The 15,758-nt window shown below is 36.1% G+C and overlaps 1 protein-coding gene across 2 annotated transcripts in view; it reads right to left on the reverse strand.

Annotated features, from left to right (window-relative positions):
• LOC129949975 (uncharacterized) overlaps nt 1-15,758 on the reverse strand; it is a 462,937-nt gene that overhangs the window by 352,063 nt on the left and 95,116 nt on the right. The window lies entirely within an intron of this gene.

Consider the following 15,758-nt stretch of genomic DNA (forward strand, 5'->3'; position numbering starts at 1 on the left):
ATAACTTTTATACAAACTATTTTTATTTTAATCAAAAAATATTTTATGCAAAAGACAAAAAGAAAATTAATCAAAACAAAAGAAAATAATAATTGAAATAAATTAAGACAATAAATAAAAATATAAAAATATATTTTGGTATGTGAAATGAGGAAATGATTGACAGACAAGCAATTTATTACACAACAAGACAAATATTTAAATATACATTCAACAATAATAACATTTTTAAACAATTAAACCAACATGCACTACCAAAAAGAACAAGGGGTACTCTATATTATATATATATATATTTTACTTACTCTTACTTATATCATTATTGGATTATGCAACTACAATAATTGCTACAACCAACAATTTAAATGTTGATAATTCGATTGGACTAAGCTTTGACATAAAACGATGCAGTACAAAAATATGGGAATAACTTATTTAAAAAAAGTGCGTATACGCCTCAGTGAACCAAACTATATTTATTTGTTTTTCGATCAACTTGAGAGAAATAAAAATGGGTTTTTAAAAACAATTGTTTTATATATTTTTTAACTCCGTTAAGAACATAAATGTACGTCAAGTTAGCATTAAGTATTTCAAATTTTTTGAAATCAATAAAAGTCGATTGAGCGTCGTAAAGATATTGTAGAGGTTCCTATTTTGGAGGTGTATCCATAAATCAACGTAAATATTTTCTAAATTACAGGCTGTTTTTTTGGTGGCAATTAAGAGACGTCTTAAAGATTATAGACAAATATTTTTTCGAAGTTTTTCATCAGATAAGACGATACAAATTTTATTCATGCGGTTAAGTTGAATTTTGACAGTTGCTTGGTGTTAAAACTACCGAAGTCGAACTAGCGGTTGGTGAACCTGGGACGTCGTCTTCTCTCCTAACAGAGGGTGACGATGCACCCTTGTCCTCTCCAATCGCGATTGCACCCTCTACAAAAGTCGTAGATATTTAATGGAGACTGAGGACGACCTTAACATGATCCTTCTGAGCGAGGACGAACTCTTGGGTTATTCCTCAGACTCAGAGGATCAGAACAAAACAGTGGTGGAGGTTGATCTGCCTAATTGTAGCCAAAATGCTGCAGTTACAGTAGAGATTAATCTCCAACACTCCATAAAGGCCCCGGCCTCACTTCTTCTCCGTCTGGCGAGTAACGGGGAAGACATTGTCCTGATCCAAGAGCCATGGATTGTAGGATCCGTTGTTCGAGGACTCAGGACTCCTGGATACTATACACACTTTGTGTGACAGATAAAGGTGAACCTAGATCTTACATACTAGTGAAACGTAGCATTAATGTATTTTTACTCCATCGTTCCAGTGACAGAGATACCACCGTAGCTAGGCTGGAAACAACCAAAGGAAGTTTCTGGCTGGTATCGGCATATCTTGGACATGACCACCTTGGCCCTCTCCCTGGAAAGACCTTGGAGAAAGTCGTCGCTGAAGCGGAAAGGCAAAGGATCTGCCTAATTATTGGGAGCGATGCTAACGCTCATCATACTGTATGGGGCAGTACGAATATCAACGACAGACGTGAGTCTCTTTTTGATTATATTCTTGGTACTAACCTCTTAGTAAGTAATGTTGGTAATGAACCAACCTTCATAACTAAAACTCGACAAGAAGTCTTAGACATAACTCTTGTCTCAGATAGTATACACCATATGATCTTGGACTGGAAAGTATCCAAAGAACACTCGTTCTCTGATCATAGATATATCCAGTTCAATATAAATGTGGATGATAACCCGAGTCCATTGACTTTTCGAAACTATCGGAAAACTGACTGGGCTTCATACGGGAACTCATTACAGAGTTTACTAGAACCTTGACTATCTAGTCCTTCCTCTAACGATAACGAACCTGACAACAAAGTCAATGACTTTACCTCAGCTATGAACAGATCGCTAGAAATTGCTTGTCCACTTATACACATAAGAGGAAAGAGGAAACCACAATAGTGGACCTTAGAGCTTGACTCGCTCAGGAAGGAATGCAGGAAACTTTTCAACCGGGCCAAAGCTGTAAGACTAGCCTCTCATTGGAAGTCCTACAAAGAATCTCTAAGAATCTACAAGAAGGCACTAAGGAAATCCAAGCGATCTTCTTGGCGATCCATCTGTGGCATGATGGAAGAAACTTCTGAAGCCTCTAGGTTACGGAAAATTCTTTCAACTAATCCAGCTATGCCAAGCTGCTTGAAAAATACAGACGGCTCCTGGACAAATTCAAGTAATGAATTGCTGAACTTACTATTGGACACTCACTTCCCTGGTAGTTCTCATACCGAAACTTGCAACAGTTTTATACGTTCAAGTTCAAGTTCAAATACAACAAAGTATAAGCTTCAGACCACAAGGTCTGATCACAAAGGATAAGCTTCAATGGGCTCTCAACAGCTTCAAACCGTTTAAAGCTGCAGGAATAGATGGAATAATACCAGCCGAAATACAAAAGGCTTCTGATATAATTGAACCAATCCTTGAGGAAGTTTTTACCAGCTGTCTTTACCTGGTCCATGTTTCCTCGGCATGGAGAGAAGTTAAAGTTGTTTTTATACCTAAAACAGGTAAATGCTCCCAAGTCAATCCTAAAGATCTACGACCTATAAGTGTATCATCATTCCTTCTTAAGACCTTGGAAAGATTGATTGATATCCATTTAAGGGCACGTATCGATACAAGACTTCTGTCTTCGTCTCAACATGCCTACTGTAAAGGTAAATCGGTGGAAACAGCGTTACACACTTTAGTACGCACCATCGAATATTCCCTCCATGATAAAGAGTTCACTATGGTTGCTTTCCTTGACATCGAAGGTGCCTTTAACAACGTGGACACATAGAGAGTTTGCTTCGGGAGTTAATTCATTTAATGCTTACTAGCAGAATAATTAACTCAAAACTGGGCAACGATTCGTTAGTAGAGGGACACCGCAAGGTGGTGTTCTATACCCTCTTCTCTGGAACCTAGTGGTGAATGAAATCCTAACTAGTCTGGATGCGGAGGGTTTCAGAGTGATTGCCTATGCGGACGACGTTGCTATAGCAGTTTCAGGAAAGCATCTTAATATCCTAAAAGAACTCTTACAAAATGCCTTGGACAGACTCATACTTTGGGCTGATCGGTGTGGACTGGGTGTTAACCCACACAAAATCGAGTTAGTCTTATTTTCAAGAGATACAAAATTCCATTTGTCAACCCTCTCTGTATTAAAGGAATCCAATTAAAATTCTCAGACGAGGCTAAATACCTAGCTCTTGTCTTAGACAAAAAACAAAATTGGAAACGCAACGTACAGGAAAGAGTCAAAAAAGCTATTGTAGCTCTCTTTTCTTGCAAAAAAGGTATTGGTAATAAATGGGGTTTACAACCCAAAATCACGCATTGGCTATACACATCGGTAATCAGACCGATTTTAACGTACGGTGTGGCAGTATGGTGGACTGCTTTAGAGAAAGGTATAAACAGTGATAAGTTTAATAAAGTCCAACTTTCAGCCTGCCTATGTATAAGCGGATCGCTTCGCACGACCCCGTTTGCGGCACTGGACACTTTGCTCTACCTTACATCTCTTGACATATCTAGCAAACAAATAGCTGTGCTTCGTCGCAGTGGACTTACAACAACATTGGCCACTCCGTAATTCTAAGGTACTTAGAATCAATTCCAAAGCACACAGACTACACCATCCCCCAACTACAATTCGACAGAAATTTCCAGATTTCTATACCTACTAGATCTTTTTGGCAGGATAGGACATTCTTCGAGGATGAGTCAATCCATTTTTACACAGATGGCTCAAAAAACAAAGAAGGGGTTGGTGGAATGGATGATCTTCAGAGCTTGAAGGAGCTTTTACCCAAAAGATTACCACTCCTTTTATGACAATCTGACTCATGAAGAATGATGCCCCCCTACATTAATTAAAACTTGTTATTTCCTAAAATTGTTCTTTAATTTTTATATAATAAATATGAAAAAGTCTATTGCATTTTTTATTATTAGTTTAAACGCAACAACCTCATATCTGAAATGTAAGGTAAAACGATTGTACTGGAGTATCTTAAAATACTTCTCTCACCTGGAGTAAGTTATGTGGGGGGGGGGGGGGGGGTTGAAAAACTTCTTGCATTGCCTTAGAAAACCCAAACATCTTGCGGCATTTTTGGCGACATTGCGTATGTGATCGTTCCACAAAAGGTGGTTGGTGATACACATACCGAGAATATCGAGATGATCAATATCCTCGATGCAAGTACCATCCATGGATAATGGCAAGAGGGTGTATCTCGCTTTAACGATACAAGACCGCATTGGGATTTCGAAGCATTAAATTCCACGCGGTTTTTTATACCCAATTGTGCAACGCTGTTAAGGTCGGAATTTAATGAGCTTATCATATTTTTTGCAGTTCCACATCCGAAGAAGAGGGGTGTGAATCTCAAAACGAATATGAAAAGCTAAGAGTACTATCGTCAGAGAAACAATGTATTGGATTAGAAGTTGAAGACAGGAGATCATTAATAAAAATGAGAAAGAGTGTTGAAGATAAAGCATAGCCCTGGGGCACACCAGCATTTATTTAGTGGTATTCAGACTTGAATCCATCCAATACCAATTTTATTCAACAATTCGAAAGGTAATTACTAATCAAATGAAGGAGGGATTCATAAAAACCGAAAGCTCGCATTTTCGATAAGAGAGCCTGATGCCAAATCCTATCAAATGCTTTTGAAATATCAAGTGCAATAACTTTACTTTCTACAAAGCGATGTAAAGATTTGTTCCACTGTTCGGTGAGATGAACCATGAGATCACCAGTGGACCTATTGCAACGAAAGCCGTATTGTCGGTCATTAAGAAGCTTTCGATCTTCGAGATATTTCTTGAGCTGATAATTAATCAGCGTTGCCATGACCTTGGAAAGAAGAAACGTACATAAGTGCAATCGGTCGGTTATTAGACGGTGAGGAAGATTCGTCTTTCTTGGGAATGGGCTGGACAAATCCCGTTTTCCATCCTCTCGGAACGAGACCTGAGGAGTACGACAGATGAAAAAGCTTACGCAGTGGTTTTGCCAGCGTTGAAGAACACCTTCTCAGAACAATAGCTGGATACCATCCGGACCAGCGGATTTATGTGTGTTTAAATCTCTTAGGATTCTCAGTACGAGTGTCAAAAAAGATTGTTCCCATAGAATTACTAACTCGCTCAAGTACAGGCGGAGTCATAATTCTCACTGGCAGCCTTGGAATGGCGGCGAAATGCCTAGCAAAGAGATTAGATTTCTCGAAAGAGCTAACAAAAGGAGTGTCATTGACAACGAGCGTAGGAACCGTAGAAGAGGAAGAATTCCTCATGTTTTTTACAAATAACCAAACATTTTTACTGCCTTTGGGACATTGCAGTATTTTTTTGTCGTAAATTTTGGTCATGTAAAAATTTGAACCGTCGAATATGGGTTTTGCAGGCTTTCCTGGCTTGTTACAACTTTTTCCGGCCTTCCTCAGTACGGTTGGCTTTATAGCGACGGAAACTAACCTTCTTGGCCCTAATAACCTCTTTACAGCTCGAATCAAACCAAGCGTTTTCCTTCGGTCTGATACTTTTAACCCTGTTTGGTATAAAAGTTCTCATTCCCAGAAGAATTAAACTTGTGATCATATCAGCGCTGGCGTCAACGTCTCTATCGAGGGAGAATAGTGACCAGTTAAAGATCCTGAAGTAATTATTGAGACCATCCCAGTTGGCTTTCTCGTATTGCCAAACGGTTCTCTTAGAAGCTCTTTCTTTAACTGAACAGTTTTGACACAAGAAATTTGCTGATATAACACAATGGTCAGATGTTCCTAGGGGAGATAGTACACTAACGGTGTACTTATCAGGGTCAGAGGTAAGAAACGAGTCAAGAGTGTTTTCTGCTCGACCTTCAACGTCCGATATTCGGGTGGGCTCGTTGACAAACTGAGTTAGGTGGTTCAACTCAGCGAAAATTTCTGCACATACTCCATCGGGTGTTGTCTGACCTGAATGTTGAAGCCATGAAGAATTGTGTACATTGAAATCGCCCGTAACAACGATTTCAGTGCGAGGATAGGACAAAACAATTCTTTGGATGGAATCAGACAAAGCATCAAATTCACGAGAAGTTGATACTCTGTCTAAATTTGGGCTTCGATTAAGGAAGCAGTAGTGAATGATTTGCTTATTCACGGAGGTGCAAAGACCATATTGTGGTAAGAGCTGATAAGAAACATCATTTTTAATGTATATGGCGAGGCCATGATGGGAAAAGAATAAAGGCACCAAGCTATACCCATGAATAAAAAATTCAGCAGGATCGGAATCCTCACCTACTTGGGTTTCACTTAGTGCCAAAACAGCTGGCCTATATGAAACAGTATGGCTGTATGCCAACAATAATCTACTCTGAATTGTCCAGTCATTGCAAAATAAACCAAATACAGATAGAGATGAGAAAATAAATTCACTGAGTTGAAACACAGAATAATTATCAATACCCTTCACTGCTAGTGTTATGCCTTAGCAGTGACGAGAACCGATCCGAACCTGTGATGCAAAACAGTAAATCAAATTCAAATAATCTGCTGAAACTCAGATTAGCATATGCACCAATTACAATTGTAATTGATACATAAACTAGGCTGTGCAACTGTGGATGAAGGGGAAGTAAGGATGAACTAATAAAAATTAATTTAAAAAAAAAATGCGTTGGACTTTTATGCTAGAGGTCTTGGTTTTCGATCCCTACCTAAACCTAAAGTTTTTTTTTTTCACGGGTCTGCCCCTTGCGAGGAATTGACAATTTCTCCGAGAAAGTCATGAAAAGTGCTTTCTCAAATTAGCTGTTCGGATTCGGCTTTAAACTGTAGGTCCCCTCCAATCCCTGACAGCAGTACTCGCACACAGGAATGGTTGAGAGTTGTAATTCACTAGGCCTAGGTTGACTGTTGCGCCACACAATTTATTTTATTATTTACAAAAAATGTATGACATTTCTTTACAATTAATTTACGACAAATTTACTACAGTAAATTTATCTATTGATTTATTATAATTATAAATAACTTTAAAAGTACCTGCGCTTAAAAGACACTCCAAGTATTTCCAAAGAGGTTATCGGACACCATACAGTCGAATTTAAAAAGTGGAAATTAAAAAAAATTGATATGCTCACAAATGTATGAACCTGTTTTTCGTCTTTTAGGTTCACTCGGTAAAAATAGTATATGGCTATTTTTATGTTAATACCATTTTTTATGTCTTGCGACTTTTTGGTACTTTTATTTATCTCACCAAAAAAATATTTCTTATTTGTTTTTAGTTCTTTTAGGTTTTCGTTGATTGCAAAAATTTCAATATGATGTTTCTAAAACAAATTACTTAAATAATAATAATACATATAAGTTTTTCCGAGATATTTTTGTCAAAAACCAATTTTTTAATAATTCTTAGTTTTTTTTTTTTGAAAATTTATAAAATGTCGATTGGATTTTACTAATAAATCAACTACCTTATCGTAAAACAATATATTGTATTTTTTGACATAATTTTGAAGTCAATACCTTAATTTATTTTCGAAATATTCGAATAAAATATCAGTATTTACCAAATCTGTAGTACCCGTGGCATGATGGTTAGTGCGTTGGACTGTCATGCAAGGGGTCTTGGGTTCAATCCCTGCCACCTTAATTTAAAAAAAAATAATTTTCGCGGGTACTACCTCTTGCGAGGAATTGACAAATCCTTCAAGAGTAATTCTTCTCAAAATAGCCGTTCGGATTCGGCCTTAAATTGTAGGTCCCTTCCATTCCTGACAACAGTACTCGCACACAGGAATGGTTGAGAGTTGTAAGTCACTAGGCCCTGGTTCACAACGGACTGTTGCGCCACCCCATTTGATTTGATTTGATTTACCAAATCTGTGTATTATTTTTTTGAAGATTTTTGTTTTCTATAAAATTAGCTGTGAATTATATTCTTTCTAAAAATTGCCAATTTTAAAAAACAAAGTTTTTATAAATGACAATAATTTGAAGCCAGTTTATTAAAGTCGAAATCAAAACGTTATCCTTCGATTCATACAATTATTTTGGAGGTGATATCATTTTTTGTTCGCAAAATGTTAGAGGTGATAAATACAGTCGAGTCTCTCTAAGTAGAGTTCTCAGGGGAAACCAGTATTTCTTCCAGTTGCCAAGATATTAAATTCGAAAATCAAAATGTTATTCTTCGATGCATACAAGTATTTTGGCGGTAATACCATTTTTGTTCGCAAAATATTCAAGATGACAAATACTGTCGACTCTCACTAAGCCGAGCTCTCAGAGGAAACCAGTATTTCTTCGAGTTAGGGGGTTTTGGCATAAATTAAGCATGATTTAAACAAAAAAAAACAAAGGCCTCTTGCTCCTTTAACATTTAATAAAAATACTGCATTTAGCAAGATTATATCGCTCCTACAATGTTCGCACATATTTAGGAAACAGTGTTCCGGAGAATGCCAGCATCTTCAGAAATTCTTAATTTTGTTTTTATTTCTATTTTTAATATCTCCAAGTGGCCAGATTTTCATATTTCTACATTTCTTTAAAACCTGACCCTTTTCAATTCAATAACAAAATAGAAAAAAGGGAACGAAGACTGATAATATTTGTTGTATTACCTCTTAGGCAGGTAGTCATGAATGTGATAGTTTACCGTATTTTCGCTGATAACTGTGTACAAAAAAAAAAACATTTTTAGTTAAATTGACGGCCTTTGGATTTAATTTAAAGGAAACAAGAGAAATTATCGATTTAAGGAGAGACAAAAAAGCTGCAGAAGTATCAAAATTTGTTTGTAAGGAAAACATTAAGGAATGATAATAAAAATTCTTAACATTTTTGAATGAAGGAGAGTTCCCACTTAGAGAGAGTCGATCGTATTTTGTTAGTTAAATTTTTTTTATCGAATTTATACGAATTGGGTATCACTTGACCACGCAAATTTTTCCTAATTGCCATAGTAAAAAAAACAACCCATACAGTTTTTTTAAAATTCCTTTCTGCATCTTTTGATGTTTATATCTGTAAAACAAATTTTGTTTGAAGACGATATCTCCATCGGTTCTTGAGGTATGGCCGGTAGAAAAAAATATCCCGAATAAGACGTACACACTTACATCTATCTTAAAACTTTTGATCTAGATTCTAGGGACCTTGTAAAGTGGAGAAATGTCAACATTTTCAATTCGACAATTCGGACTGATTGCAATAAATTCCTATAACTTTTAGAACAAATTGACGACAAATTTACAAAAAAAATTACGACGAAATCACTACAAATTGACGAAAATTAATACAATTATTAGTTTCCTAAAATTTTGAAATGATAGTGCTAACTTGAAGCATATTAAAGGAGATACAGAAGAAGCGAAAAATTCCAGTTCGCTATAACAAAAGACTACAGCTTAAGCCAAAACATATCTGTTGAGGAACATGATGCGATTTTAGCTCCCCTTCCAACCCAGTACGACGCCGGACAGTAGGAAAAAAAACAACATATCTTGGGGCTATCTGAAGCTATCATCATTATCCAAATCAAACATTCTTGATTTTATTTAGACAAACAGAAACTGAAAAAAAGAATATATTAATTGGCATAAAACAGACAAGGCACGCGTTCAAACTTAAAACCCCATCAGTATCCAAAGAGCACCAAACACTAAAAATGATTGATTGCAATTAGTGTAAATTTATTGCAGATAAATATAAACAATAGCCCCTCAATCAGAACCATCAACGTTATTATTATTGCAAATATACCGACTGTTGCAGTGTCGATGTTAGCGGCAGCGCCAGTGGCTAGCGGCAGTAAAAATTATAAGTTTTATTAATTTTTTTATTCCATAAAATATTCCATAAAAAAGAACTACACTTAATGAATATACAAATCGATCCCAGACATTAGCCATTTGTAGCTCAATAAATAGGATTGATACATTCATTTTGGTTTCAGGGAGTACTCGTATGTAGATATGTAGAAATAGAGAGCCCCACCCAATACAATTTATATCTAAGCTAAACTCCAAGCAATTATCCCATTTATCAATGACGCTATCTGTCAGATACAGCTTCACCTACAACATTGAGAACGAACATTGGCTAAAGCTGCTATAAAAACTGATGTAACCAATTTTTGCTGCATTTAGTAATAAATTCTCAAATCGATTCTTTTATTTTAATGTTGATTTTTATTTTTATTTTATATTGAAATGGTCATATTATTTTGCATCTAGATACTTGATATAGTGGGGATGGAATATAGATGGCGCTCCAAGGGAGGAAGTGGGGTTTGGACTGCAACTTTATAGAGTATATATTTATTGGTAATTTCAGTTACACCCGAACGCCTCCTATCGGTTCGGTTCGGTAAGAGAATTTAATTGGTTTTGCTGTATCTGAATGCTGAATAAAAGTCCGTAAAGTTTTTGAAGTCGTCGTCGTCGTCGGTGATTTTGTTGTCGTTGTTGCAGCGTTTCATTCATTGGTCGTCATAGTTATCCCGCGGCGGGTTTGAGTATTAGATCAGCTTCTATTTTATTTGTGTTTTTTTTTTGTATTTTCAGTTTTGTTGCGTTGGAATTAATTTGGCATTAAATCACAACAGAGTTCTTTTTTGTTGGCGACAGACAATGAACTTTAAATTAATCTATTTCTCAATTGAAGTGCCTACTATTGTCGTAAATTGTTGGTTTGATTAGATTTTTCAATTGTTTTGTGAGTAAATTAGAGAGAAACGGATTTACCCAGGGGCTAAATGGTTTGAGTTTTTCTTTGAAAAATTAGGGGTCTTAAATCTAAGTATGTAGATGTGAATATTGATTTTTATTTATTGTTGCAAGTATTTCCGATTTGAAGAAAAATCTAAACGCTACCTTTAACAAATATGAGGCGATATGAGGTTGAATTTATCTTATAAAAGATATCAGCATCGGAGATCATTAAACAAATTTATGACCTCTGCTTTTAGGAAGCTTATAAAGGGTGATTTTTTTGAGGTTAGGATTTTCATGCATTAGTATTTGACAGATCACGCGGGATTTCAGACATGGTGTCAAAGAGAAAGATGCTCAGTATGCTTTGACATTTCATCATGAATAGACTTACTAACGAGCAACGCTTGCAAATCATTGAATTTTATTACCAAAATCAGTGTTCGGTTCGAAATGTGTTTCGCGCTTTACGTCCGATTTATGGTCTACATAATCGACCAAGTGAGCAAACAATTAATGCGATTGTGACCAAGTTTCGCACTCAGTTTACTTTATTGGACATTAAACCAACCACACGAATGCGTACAGTGCGTACAGAAGAGAATATTGCGTCTGTTTCTGAGAGTGTTGCTGAAGACCGTGAAATGTCGATTCGTCGCCGTTCGCAGCAATTGGGTTTGTGTTATTCGACCACATGGAAGATTTTACGCAAAGAACTTGGTGTAAAACCGTATAAAATACAGCTCGTGCAAGAACTGAAGCCGAACGATCTGCCACAACGTCGAATTTTCAGTGAATGGGCCCTAGAAAAGTTGGCAGAAAATCGACACATTTTGTTCAGCGATGAGGCTCATTTCTGGTTGAATGGCTACGTAAATAAGCAAAATTGCCGAATTTGGAGTGAAGAGCAACCAGAAGCCGTTCAAGAACTGCCCATGCATCCCGAAAAATGCACTGTTTGGTGTGGTTTGTACGCTGGTGGAATCATTGGACCGTATTTTTTCAAAGATGCTGTTGGACGCAACGTTACGGTGAATGGCGATCGCTATCGTTCAATGCTAACAAACTTTTTGTTGCCAAAAATGGAAGAGCTGAACTTGGTTGACATGTGGTTCCAACAAGATGGCGCTACATGCCACAAAGCTCGCGATTCTATGGCCATTTTGAGGGAAAACTTCGGAGAACAATTCATCTCAAAGAATGGACCGGTAAGTTGGCCACCAAGATCATGCGATTTGACGCCTTTAGACTATTTTTTGTGGGGCTACGTCAAGTCTAAAGTCTACACAAATAAGCCAGCAACTATTCCAGCTTTGGAAGACAACATTTCCGAAGAAATTCGGGCTATTCCGGCCGAAATGTTCGAAAAGGTTACCCAAAATTGGACTTTCCGAATGGACCACCTAAGACGCAGCCACGGTCAACATTTAAATGAAATTATCTTGAAAAAGTAAATGTCATGGACCAATCTAACGTTTCAAATAAAGAATCGATGAGATTTTGCAAATTTTATGCGTTTTTTTTTAAAAAAAAAGTTCTCAAGCTCTTAAAAAATCACCGTTTATATGTTTTCGCCCAGAGTCCTTCAAAACAGTTACCACCCAATGTAAAACAAAAGTTATGCCAACTTACACTTCGTTTCATAAAAATAAAAGTGGAAAAAATCGAAAATTCAAGGAACCATTTGACAGTTCTATACTGCCATATTGTTTTATCTGTCATTTAGTTATCGCATTTTTTTTTATTCTAAAAATAATAACCCACTGGGCTCAGGAATAGTTGAAAGGTGTCCCAAGAAAATAATGTAAAGGGTGTTTTTTAGAGGTATATAACTTTAAGCAGCCAATATTTGTTTTACTGGCTGTCATTTGTCAGCTGTCAAGTGAATTATTTTTTGGTTGTTTTGGTATTTCAACATGAATAGATTTACACCTGAACACCGCTTCTAAATTGTACTTTTTTTTTGTAAATCATGGTTTTCTGAAAACCAAATTTGAAATAAATGAGGTGCAGAAGCTGTGGTTTCAACAAAACAGCACGTTTGGTAACTGCTTAGTTTCATGTTACCGTGAATGGGCTTTTAGGATCGTGCGATTAAATGCTGCATGACTATTTTCTGTTGGAAAATGTGAAATTGATGAGATGCGACAATAAGCCTGAAAATCTTGACCAGGTTGATGACAACATTCGTCTCGTTATTGTCGATTTACGACCAGAAATGTAAGTAAGTCATTCTTAACCTGCTGATAAGACTACGGCCAAACAAGTCTTGGGTTTCGGTTTGACAGGAATCGTATTGAATTTAATTGTGGCAGAATGTTATCTTATGAATAAAGTGAATTTCATTTCAATTTAAAAAAAATCATCATGTTTTGTTCTATGTCAAAATTTTATACCTCTAAAAAAACATCCTTTCAAAAGAAATGAACTGCAACATTGGAGAATGTAAAACAACTCTTGGTTCATCATTTAAGGGACAAGTTTTATCATTGTTACAACTAAGAACTTTATTAATTGAACAAATGAATAATTGAATCAATAAATGAATAATTTAATGATTAAATGAATGAATGAATGAATGAATGAATGAATGAATGAATGAATGAATAAATGAATGAGTGAATGAATGAATAAATGAATGAATGAATGAATGAATGAATGAATGAATGAATGAATGAATGAATGAATGAATGAATGAATGAATGAATGAATGAATAAATGAATGAATGAATGAATGAATGAATGAATGAATGAATGAATGAATGAATGAATGAATGAATGAATAAATGAATGAATGAATGAATGAATGAATGAATGAATGAATGAATGAATGAATGAATGAATGAATGAATGAATGAATGAATGAATGAATGAATGAATGAATGAATGAATGAATGAATGAATGAATGAATGAATGAATGAATGATTAAATGAATGAATGAATGAATGAATGAATGAATGAATGAATGAATAAATGAATGAGTGAATGAATGAATGAATGAATGAATGAATGAATGAATGAATGAATGAATGAATGAATGAATGAATGAATGAATGAATGAATGAATGAATGAATGAATGAATGAATGAATGAATGAATGAATGAATGAATGAATGAATGAATGAATGAATGAATGAATGAATGAATGAATGAATGAATGAATGAATGAATGAATGAATAAAGATGTGAATGAATGATGGAATGACTTTACGATTTTAAATCAGACTAAAATTATATTTTGTTTTATTGTAATTTTTTATAAATTTATAGTTACGTGGTAAATTTATCATAATTTGTTTTCGTATTTGTATGTCGAATGTCGAAAATATGTAATAGAGGGTAATTTATTTGTCGGCCTTAAAAGTCCATAAACAATACATTTTTGATGAAAATTTAATTTCATTAGTCGACAAAACGTGAAATTAAACCATATTTGGTCCAACATTTCTGGGTAATCCATGAATTCAGATCATTAGCAACACTTTTATTTGAAGCAGCAACATTTTCAACTGAGCTTGCATTACAATGAAGTCAAGGTCCCACGACATCAATAACGCTTCCGTTTTTCCAATTTCTTCACAATTTTACAAAGAGATTGAGTAATTAGTCTTTTTTTATATAATTTGAAGGCGCTTTTCGATTGCTAAACAATCTATTTTCGTAAATGACAAACATTTAACTAATGTTTTGACACTTCAAATGACAGCTGAATTTGTTTTTTTTTGTTATTTGCCAGCGCTGTCAACCTACAACTACAAAATGAATACGTCTACAAATGTCATTAATTGGTGTCGAAAGAGATACCCGCTATAGGTTAGGTTAGGTTGGAGTGGCTGTCCAGATGTCAGTGACTCACCTAGACCTCAAGGGTCCATTGTGAAACCACTAATGAGGTTACTCATGGGAGAGTAATGAACTTAGACAAACCATTTTGTACTTTTAATGAAGTTAGAGAGACATTTTGTGTCAATCGTTGCCAGTTCACTGGTGTTATCAAAGAACGGATTACCGAGGAAGTTATTCCTTCTAATGGAGAGTGCTGAACATGTACATAGAAGATGTTGGACTGTTTCCTCTTCCTCCTCGTCCATGCAGCTCCAACAGAAGTCATTTGTGTAGACCCCTAGCCTCAGAGCTTGTCTTCCTATGGGGCAGTGTCCAGTTATTACTCCAATTGTAGAGCTTATACTTTGTCTGCTCAGGGATTTTAAGCCTTTTGACAGTTTTAAGTCTATGCTTGGCCATATTTGCTTGGTTGCTAGGCAGGTGGTACTATGTGACCTTCTAGCGTTTCTTGTTTCTAGAGCATATTGTTGGAGAAGATATTTGCATGTAGCAAGTGGTGTTCCTATGTTATGTTTTTGTCTAACATTAGGGAGAAGTGCTCCGTTTTTGGCAAGCTCATCGGCTTTGCAATTTTCCGGAATGTCTCTGTGGCCCGGCACCCAAATGAGGTGAATATTAAACTGTTCCGTCATCTCATTCAGAGATGATCGACAATCATGGACTATTTGAGAGTTTGTGGAGACAGACGCGAGAGATTTAAGAGCGGCTTGGCTGTCCGAGAATTTTCGTGTAGCCATGGACTGAGATTCAGTTGTTCCGAATAGATACAACTTCCAACTCCGTAATCGGTGTTTGAACCATCTGTATAGAAGTGTACCGCATCGTCTTCTAGGGGTCTCTCTTCTTCCCAGGAGGATCTTGAAGGGATGGACACATGGAAGCTTTTACCGAATACCATTTTTGGGGTGGTATAGTCTAAGCGATCTGGGATAGATCTGAAATTGTCTAGAATAGTAGTATGTCCAGTATTGTTACTGTTCCATTGGACCATTGAGAGGTGGCTCTAAGCCTCACACATGGAGAAGATATCAAAAGGTGTTAGGTTTAAAAGCACTTCCAGTGCTGCAGTTGGTGTTGAGCGAACCTGCTGACCGCTGGACTTTGATGAGCTTATTT

Source organism: Eupeodes corollae, chromosome 1, assembly GCF_945859685.1.
Source record: "Eupeodes corollae chromosome 1, idEupCoro1.1, whole genome shotgun sequence".
Taxonomy (NCBI): Eukaryota; Metazoa; Arthropoda; class Insecta; order Diptera; family Syrphidae; genus Eupeodes; species Eupeodes corollae.